Consider the following 8,657-nt stretch of genomic DNA (forward strand, 5'->3'; position numbering starts at 1 on the left):
AAGGGGCTTGCAGGCTGTGCGTGGTGGTGGCGCGGGGCGGTATACGCTGCCCGGGTTGTAGCTCATTTTACTTCCAGTGACTTTGCAGAGAGCGAGCGCTAACGCCGACCGCGCTCCCGTGCTCCTCAGAGCCCCTTTAGGTCGGGAGTTCAAATACGGCAGTCGCACCAACGCGTACGTACAGCGGGAAGCCAGGCGTGGCTGCCTGACGGAGCAGGTAGGCGTCACTTGGGCTGTGTCACATCACCCGCGTATTAGCGCACTGCAGGCTTAATGTCCCCGTCCCTGGGAGGAGGACAGGGGAGCCGCCAGCCACCGCAGCAGGGAAGAAGCCCTCTCTCAGAAGCGGCCTGAGCACCACCAAGCAGCACTTAGCCACCTTTGTCTTTCCCTGGTGCGGAATTAGGGCCCCCTTCAGCGCGCACCTTCTCTGTAGTCTCTTCCCCCTTGTTTCCTCCTCGAGGTGAACCCGTCGCGTCCTCAGTGCACCGCGTCACCTTACAGGGAGCCTTGGTTTGCCTAAAGAAAGGAGCCGGAGCCGATACAAGGGGTCCTGCCAAGGTCTGGCTTTGGGGAGGAGAGGACCCCAGAAGCCGAGCAGGGGGTTGTGCAGGATGCGACCCGCGGCCCAGGCAGGCCTTTGGCTTCGCCCAAGGTGCGACGCGCTGAGGACTCCGAGCCAGGGATGGACGCGTAGGTGCCCTGTCATTCAGTGTAAATCTCCGGCTCTTGGACCATCAGAAGTTTCTGAATCGCTTTTGAAAGTGACATTTTGCAATACTTGACTGTTATCTTGGCGATCGAGGGAGCGGTGGCTTAGAGCACGGTTGGGAAAATGGTTTTAAGCAACTTGGACATCTCAGAGAGGAGGTCAGCATCGGCCCTGCGGCTTGGGACAGGGTAGCGTGTTCAGAAAGAGGGATTTGAAAGCAGACGAATTCAGTTATGTAGTTGGTTTCCAACAAAAAGCATACCAGAGCTGTGACCACCTCTCCCATGTGCTGGGAAACTTCTGACTCAGTGCTGGAACAGGAGTGTCAACATCCTAGGGACGGGACAGTCATTACGACTCCCACCCCGGCTTATTTCTGCTAAACCCAGATTTCTTTGGTTCAACGACACTTGTAATTCCTTGGAAATTCCCTGGCAAAATCTGACCTGCCCAGACCCTGCTGGGTCTGAGAGATAACCTGAAGCGGGAGGATTGCAAGCAAGAGGCTCGCTGTCTTGTTTTCACAGCAGTCCCTGCCGCTACGTGACTCACCTTCAGGCTGGTGCGAAGGGGCACTTGCTGGGTTATTCGGGGTTATTTAGCGTGAGCCCACCTCAGAGGCTCCTGAATATTATAATAAATAAACCGTTGGGTCTTTTCCAGCAGAAAACACGGATAGAATTAAAATGTACATAAGTTGACTTGGCTAATATTTGAGCGTTGTACGCAAAGCACACAGTGTAATCAGAAAAGCTGCCCTTAGGGAAGTGCTTTCACTGAGAGGGAAATGGAGGTTAAAACTGGGGGCAGAGAGGGGGGAATAAGGTTGAACGCGATTATCGCTTGCTGCAGACCGGCCACGCTGCTGGTTTTGCACGTGCAGGCAGCCGCGGCAGCGTCGGGCATCAAAACGTGCTCTCCGTAACGCCAGCAGCCGCGCGTTCGGTTCTCTTCACAAGCTGTACTCAACTTTCGCTTTCTCCGAAGTAAAAATCTGAGACGGGCTCAAGGCGCTGAGGGCAGACGAGAGAATACAGGATCGTCCTCTGCCTCTGGAGAGCCCCAGCCTTACAAAGGTACCCTGTAACAAAAACCGGCTTCTCAGTTACTGGCCTGATGTCAGCTTGACCGCGACGTGGAAGCTAAAGGCCTTTGGGTCAGGTTTTAATAATGAGGTGGTTTGAGAAGCAGAAGAGGGGCTGAGGTTTGCGTAGGCTCCCTGCGCTGGGTTGCTTACGTACCTGCAGTGAGTTGTTTTGAAGGCAAGATTAATGATGCACTGATGGCTTCTCTTCTTAGTAAAAGCCTTAGTTCTGCAGCCAGGCCTCTTGTGTGTCTTTTGCTCGATAACGGAGCGCGCATGGCAGCGCTTCGGCGGCTCAGAGCCGCGGTGGGAGCGGCGCGGTACCTGCCTGCGTGCAAGGGCGGCCGTCATCGCCGACGAGGAGCGGGAAGGAGTTTGGACACGGGGGACCGTAAATACACAGCGCCTTTCCCAGCATCCCGCTTCCATATAAAAAAAAAAAAAATTATATTTCCTGGCAGCGTCTCTCCTTAAACATGAGAAATGAGGTGGTCAAAGTATTGCAAAATCATTCAAGTAAGTGCTGGAAGCAGATTCCTCCCCCCGCCACGGACAGAAGAGCTGCGGTCGTACGCTTTGCACGCCATGGCTGTGACCTCCTGCGCGACAGCCTTTCGGTGCCGGAGCAAACGCCTACACCTAAATCTTCACAATTTGGGCTTTAAATGCCCTATGGGTAGGGCAGGGTAGGAACCGGAGCTGGAGAAGCAAGCCGGCTTGGAAGCGGGGCTTGGGCAGCGGGGCGGGATGCTCCCACGGCGGAGGGCGCTGCAGGCGGCACCGCGGGCTCGGCCGTGGCGCGGGGCGAAGCACGGAAGCGAGTGATGTTGCTCTTCGTTCAGCCCAGCGCCTTTTCCTCCTCCTTGGCCTCCATTACGTAAAGAGTAGAGGGATGCCTAGTTTTAATGCCTGCACGTGGCATTTCTGTGTCGGGCATGTAGAGAATAACGTAAGGTATTTTTTTGGTGGGTGGGGGCCAAGAAGGGGGAGCAAAACACAATGGGCGTGCAGAGGGGTTTCCACTGAGCCCTAGGGCTGCGCATCCCAGCTTGAGGCTTCACCTCAAACGGCTGCCGCCACCTTCGCTGTGGGCCGGGTCCCACGGGGTTATGGTGGGCGCGTTGCTTCTGTTGACCATGGCTGTCATGGTCGTACCGGTGCCCCCGGCAGCACTGCGGTGCCAGGCGGGCTTGAAAGTGTCCTCGTGCTCTGAGATGGCTTAAAGAGGAGGGCCAAGGCCCTGGGGCTGCTCCCATATTCATCCCTCTGGCTTAGTGTACCCATAAAATAAGGGTGAATAGCAATCCAGCCTGCAGTCCTGGGCGGGACGGCTGGCCATCGGTCAAGGAGCGCGGGAGCCTGCGGTGTCGGCCCCCGGAGGGTGCTGCCGCGGGGCGGCGAGTCTCCAGCTGGACTGTGAAAGCTGGAGAGGACCGCGGGTGGCAGAACTGCGAGCGGGCAGTAAGCGCTGCCGAGAGAACTGCTGGTTTCTGTCTTAACGCCATCTCAAGGGATGCTCTCGCAGGCGTGTGTCTAAAGAGGGGGAGAAAACTTGCGCTTGCTTTCAAACCTCGGTACCAGGGAGCTGTTGCTGACCGCCGCCTCGTTCGTTTTCACAGCCCGCAGGGGCAGCCGCGGGCAGGGCGGGCCCGGGGACACCGCAGTGGCACTGGGGGCCACCAGCCCCGATGCCTGGCAGGGCACGACCAGGGCTTCACTTCTGTGCTACGCTTTGGAGGAGCTTCAAATCCTGCTCGTGGGGCGGGCGGGGATTTACGTCGTGCGTTTGCACTGTTAGCAATGCACGAGGAGCTGGCGAGGGGGTGTGAAAACACGCCGCAGCGCAGAACGGGGCTGGGGCGGCGTTTCAGCGCGTCAAAGAACGAAGCCAAGAGGTGAAAGGCGGCTGCGACCAGAACCACGGACGCTTAGGTCTTACGGGAAATCCCAGCTGGGTTTTTAGGACCAGCGTTGTCCCGATGAGAGCGAACACCAGCACGGGCAGGTGGAAAATTGTTTCTGGCACCTTCCCCCCCAAAACCACATAAATGCAGCCTTACCGGTTGGTGAAGCGTCTGAAGGAGATAAATGGGCTATTGGTAAATTATTGTCGCTAGGAGGGGATTCGTACCCTCCTCCGAAGCCCCTCGGGGTGGCCATGGGCTGGTGGCACTGAGATAAGCACAGTTTTACCTTGTGTGCCTGCTTCTGTCCTCCCTTTTGGGGGCCATATAAAGCTGAAGACACCCTGATATAAAACCAACTCGATTAGCATCGGTCGGACCTTAACAAAATGGCGAAGGTTTATCTGCTTTAGCAACTCAGTGACGCGGTGCGGCTGTGCGACAGCGTCGGTGGCGTGCACGGCAGCAGCGGCTCCCCGGCAGGGCTCGATTCACGTCGTGCACGAGGGGCTTGTGGCCAAGAAAAGAGGAGGATTCCCTTACAGCTGCCGGTCACGCTGCCAGACATCCTTCATGAGCTGAATTTGAGGGGAAAAGGTTGATTTTGGAGATGGGCCGTGTCCCATTTCAGCGAAGCGGCTCAATGCATGCTGTCAGAGCCTACTTTTGGGTGCCCAGAGCCTCTTTCCACTTCACCCAGAGGCTCATAATGGAGAAATACCTTCCCTCCGCCCCACGCCACAGGCCACCGGTGGGGTCTGGGGGGAAGGTGGGTGAGAAAGCCCCGAAACCTTCCCCAACCTCTGTCCATACCCAAACCAGAGCAGGGAGACCTGCTCATGGCTTCAGACGTCATCCTCCCACGCCCCAGCAACTGGTCCTTAAATGCTTCTTAAGCTCCATCAACAAGCCCCCTCCCGCCTCCCTTAGCTCCCGCGTGGCTTTCCTGGACGTTGGGAAGTGCCCCCCCCCCCAGATATCCTCGTCCAGCCTTGCGCTATGAGCGATGGAGCAAATTACTGCTGGCTACACCCTGGGGCTCGGGGGGGGCTGGTCCTTGCGGGGGGGTCCCTGTGGGGAGTGGGGTTTTGTCCTGTTTTGGGGTGGGAGAGCTCAGGGGGATGCAGGACGGGGGCTTGGGCGCAACTGATGCTTCCAGCCACCACCCCCGGAGAAAACGAGCGGAGCCAGGTCCCATGTCAAAGGCGTTTATTGCTGCAGGGCCTCGCTGCCTTCCACCCTGCGAACGGGCAGGGATGCGGCGCGGCAAGATCCACCTGCGGGCAAAGCAGGATCCGTCCCCCACGCCCCGGCACGGCCAGCCCCAAACCGAGGGGGTGCGGCATGGCTGGGACCCACCACCCGCCCCGGCAGATGCTCAGGGCTGGATGAGTGCGGGCTGCCTCTGACGCACGGTGACGGTGAAGGGCCGCGGCTTCAGCGCCAGCCCGTGGATGCAGTCCATGGTGAGGTACTCCGCTGGGTTGGCGTGGAAGGAGCACTGGTGGAGGAGGATGGCGGTGAAGAGGAAGAGCTGGAGCTTGGAGAGCTGGTCGCCGATGCAGCGCCGCTGGCCGGCTGAGAAGATCATGACGCTGCCAGCCCGGTCGCGGTCCAGGCGCTGCTGCGCATCCAAGAAGCGTGCGGGGTCGAAGCGTTGTGGGTCGGGCCACTTGCCGCAGTCGTGGTTGACCGACCACTGGTTGATGAAGACCACGGTGCCCTTGGGGATGTGGAAGCCCTCGAGCTCCACGTCGTCTGTGGTAGCGTGTGGGATGGTGATGGGCACGAAGCTGCTGTAGCGTAGCGTCTCATAGATGAAGGCCTCCAGGAGGGGCAGGTGGGGCCGGTCCTCAGCCGTGGGCAAGCGGGAGCGCCCCACCACCCGGTCCAGCTCGGCCTGGAGGTCCTGCTGGAGCCGCGGGTGCTTCAGCAGCAGCAGGAGGACCCACGAGAGCGCTGTGGAGGTGGTGTCCTGCCCTGCCCCAAAGATGTCGGTCATGGCGGCCTCCACGTCCTCGGGTCCCAGCCCCTCGGGGGGCCTGTCACTGTGCTCCACAGCGGTGATCATGACATCGCTGATGTCGCGGAGGGCGCGCGGGTCGAAGGTCTGGCGGTGCTGCGCCACCTTGGCACACACGAAGCTGTGCAGCTCGCGGTTGAGGGCTTGGAAGTCGCGGAAGACGCGGCGCACGGGGTTGGGGAAGTGCAGGAGCCAGGGCAGCACGTCCACCATGCTGCCCGCCCCCACCGTCTGCCCGAAGCGGTCGTTACGGTCCAGCAGCGCCGTGAACTCGCCATCGGCATGGCTGTAGCGGCGGCCGAAGCAGAGGGCGCAGAGGACGTTGGCGTTGGCCACCACCAAGAGCGGGGAGGGCTCGAAGTAGGCACCGCCCTGGCTGCGCCGCAGGAAGAGCCGGACAAGGTCCCCTGCCTCGGCCGCCACGTGCCGCTCCACCTCGGCTGCCGTCGAGCGGGTGCGCAGGGCGGCGTGGGCCAGGCGCCGGCAAGCCCTCCATCGGGGCGAGCAGGACCCGAAAGCCATGCTACGCCCCCCAGACACCAGCTTGAAGGACGGGAAATCGGGACGGCCGGCGAAACGGGCACCCAAGCCCACCAGCGCCCGCCGGATGACCGCCTCGCCATTGAGCACCACCACCCGCCGGTGGCCCAGCCGCAGCTGGAAGACGGCGCCGTAGCGGCGGGCCAGCCGCCCGAAAGCCAAGTGGGGCAGGCGGCCCAGCTGCAGCGCGTTGCCCACCAACGGCCAAGCGAAGGGTCCCGGGGGGCTCCGGTTGCCCGAAAGCCCGCGCTTGGTGCCGGTGCGGCGGGCCCCGGCCAGCAGCCGGAGCAGCAGCAGCAGCAGGAGGAGGAGGAGAAGCAGCAGCAGCAGCGGTAGCGGCGGCGGCGGTGGTGGTGGTGGCCCCGCGGCCGCCCCGTCGGGGCTCCCCGCCGCGCTCATGGCCGCGGCCGCTCTGCCCGGGGCCGCTGCTCGGAGCCGCTTTATGGCCGCCTCCGAGGGGGACGAGCCTCTCCCCTCCCCCGGCGCGGCCCCGGCCGCCCCCAGCGCGGAGGGGCCGGGCAGAGCCCGCCCGGGGCGGCGGGGGGAGCGGGCCCCGACGGGGCAGGAGCGGGGCAGAGCCGCGGGGACGCGGGGCGAGAAGGGGGGGGGGAAGGGGGTGTGCGGGGCTTTCTGCCGGGCTGCGAGCTCCGCTGTGCAACTGTGGAGAGGTAACCGGCAGCCAGAATTTATCGGGGGGGGGGTTGTATAATGACCCATTCCCCCCCAAAACAGCCTGCCACCCTCCCGAAGCCCGCCCGGGGCAATGGAGCGGGGATGCTCCCTGCCCCGTCCCCCCCAGGCTCTTTCCCCTCTCTCTCTTCTCCCTGGGCAGCGCTGCAGAGGGCCCCTCGCACGGGCGCGTTTCGCGAGCCCAGCCCCGCGCTGCGGCTTTTCGGTGGAGTCTGGGCTCCGCGAGGGTTTTGGCAAATCTGGCGCTGGATGTCGGCTGATCCTGACCGGCCCTTGGTCCTGAACGTCGCCTGGTCCTGAGCATCACCCGGGCCTGGGTGTCAGAGGTGAGGCTGCGGGGCTGCGGGGCTGCGGGGCTGCGGGGCTGCGGGGCTGCGGGGCTGCGCGCCCACGTTTGGGGCTTGCTGCGTCCCCGGGCAGGCCGACACCTCTCGGTCCCCGCTCCCCGGCACCCACCACGACGCAGCCACGGCTGCCCGCTGCTGCCAAACGCCTTGGCGGCAGCGCCTGCGGAGCGAGAAAGGGGGGCGTTTTTAGCAGCGGAGGCGACATTTTTCTCGTGCGTCCCCCTTCGCCTGCGCTGCTCGGCGATGTCCCCCGGGATGCTGAAGAAGAAGGTGCTGCCGAGCCAAAGGGGAATAAGCACGGCGCTGCGGGGGTTTCTGTGCTCGCCGTGACGCGGGGGACGCGTCGCCTCCAGCCGAGCGTCTGTCCCCTGCCTCCCCCCTCCAGAAAGCAGCAGCCCTGGGCACAGCCTCTCACCGCGGCCGCTCGGGGCATGTAGGCTGGAGAGAAGCTGGGTGCTGGCGATGCCCCTGCAAGAAAAACCAGGATTCTTCTAAAAAAAAGGGCTGTTGGTATTGGTGGGAATGAAAGAAGAGAGAGCAGAGCGTGTGCGGTCTGGTAAAGCGGTCGGAGTAGCAGTTACGTGGTGGTCTGGTGGTGGGTCAGACCCGCTGCTCCCCGGCTTGATCAGCGTGAGCGGGGTGAAGAGGAGCTTTCCGAGGCTGGAGGCCAGCGGGGATTCCCGGCGGGTGCTGCCGCCGTCGCACACCCGTGCAGCAAGTCCTGCGGCGGGCGAACGCCGCCGCTCACCTGCGGCTCAGCTGGAGCGCGGCCGCGGCGGTGGAGCTCCTCGCTCCGTCCTCGTCTTCCCGGAGCACCCGTGAAGCCGAGTCCTCCCCTCCCGCGGCTTTTCCACAGCCTCGAGATTTACGGCTCGGCCGCGGGGCTCACGTGCGGTTTCACACGTTGTGGCGTTACGGCCGTCACCGCGTCTGTTGTCGAGCCTGGTTTTTCAGGAATGAAACTTCACGTCGCGTACGGTTTCTGCGGGACTGAGGGAGCCCAGCGCTGACTGCGAGGGAAAAGCTTTGCCAGGGAAAAACCATCGGTTCTTTCCTCATAGTTACAGACGTGCAAAACAATAATGCTTGATCAGATTAAGCTCCAATTTGGGGGCTTCTATAAGACGAAACTTTGTTTTCCAGCGCACAACGTTGCACGAGGTGAGCCTGTAATTCCTGGGGGCATTTCTTTTGATTTAACCCCCTGGAGCCAGTACCCCTTGCCATCGCCCGGTGCGTGTGCGGCGGCTCTGGGGAGGCTTCTGAGCGGCTCTGGCTGGGCGCTCCGGGGAGGGTCCAGGGGGCCCGGCGCTGCCAAGGCTTCGCTTTCAAGGTGCCTCGGTCGCAGCAAATCGGG

The 8,657-nt window shown here is 62.4% G+C and overlaps 1 pseudogene; it reads right to left on the bottom strand.

Moving 5' to 3' along the window:
- Nucleotides 1–5,078: 5,078 nt before the first annotated feature.
- On the bottom strand, nucleotides 5,079–6,690 carry LOC104020540 (cytochrome P450 1B1 pseudogene; annotated as a pseudogene).
- Nucleotides 6,691–8,657: the final 1,967 nt, after the last annotated feature.

Source organism: Nipponia nippon, unplaced genomic scaffold (genome assembly GCF_047370975.1).
Source record: "Nipponia nippon isolate SJK-2023a ecotype South Korea unplaced genomic scaffold, ASM4737097v1 scaffold_10, whole genome shotgun sequence".
NCBI classification, from domain to species: domain Eukaryota; kingdom Metazoa; phylum Chordata; class Aves; order Pelecaniformes; family Threskiornithidae; genus Nipponia; species Nipponia nippon.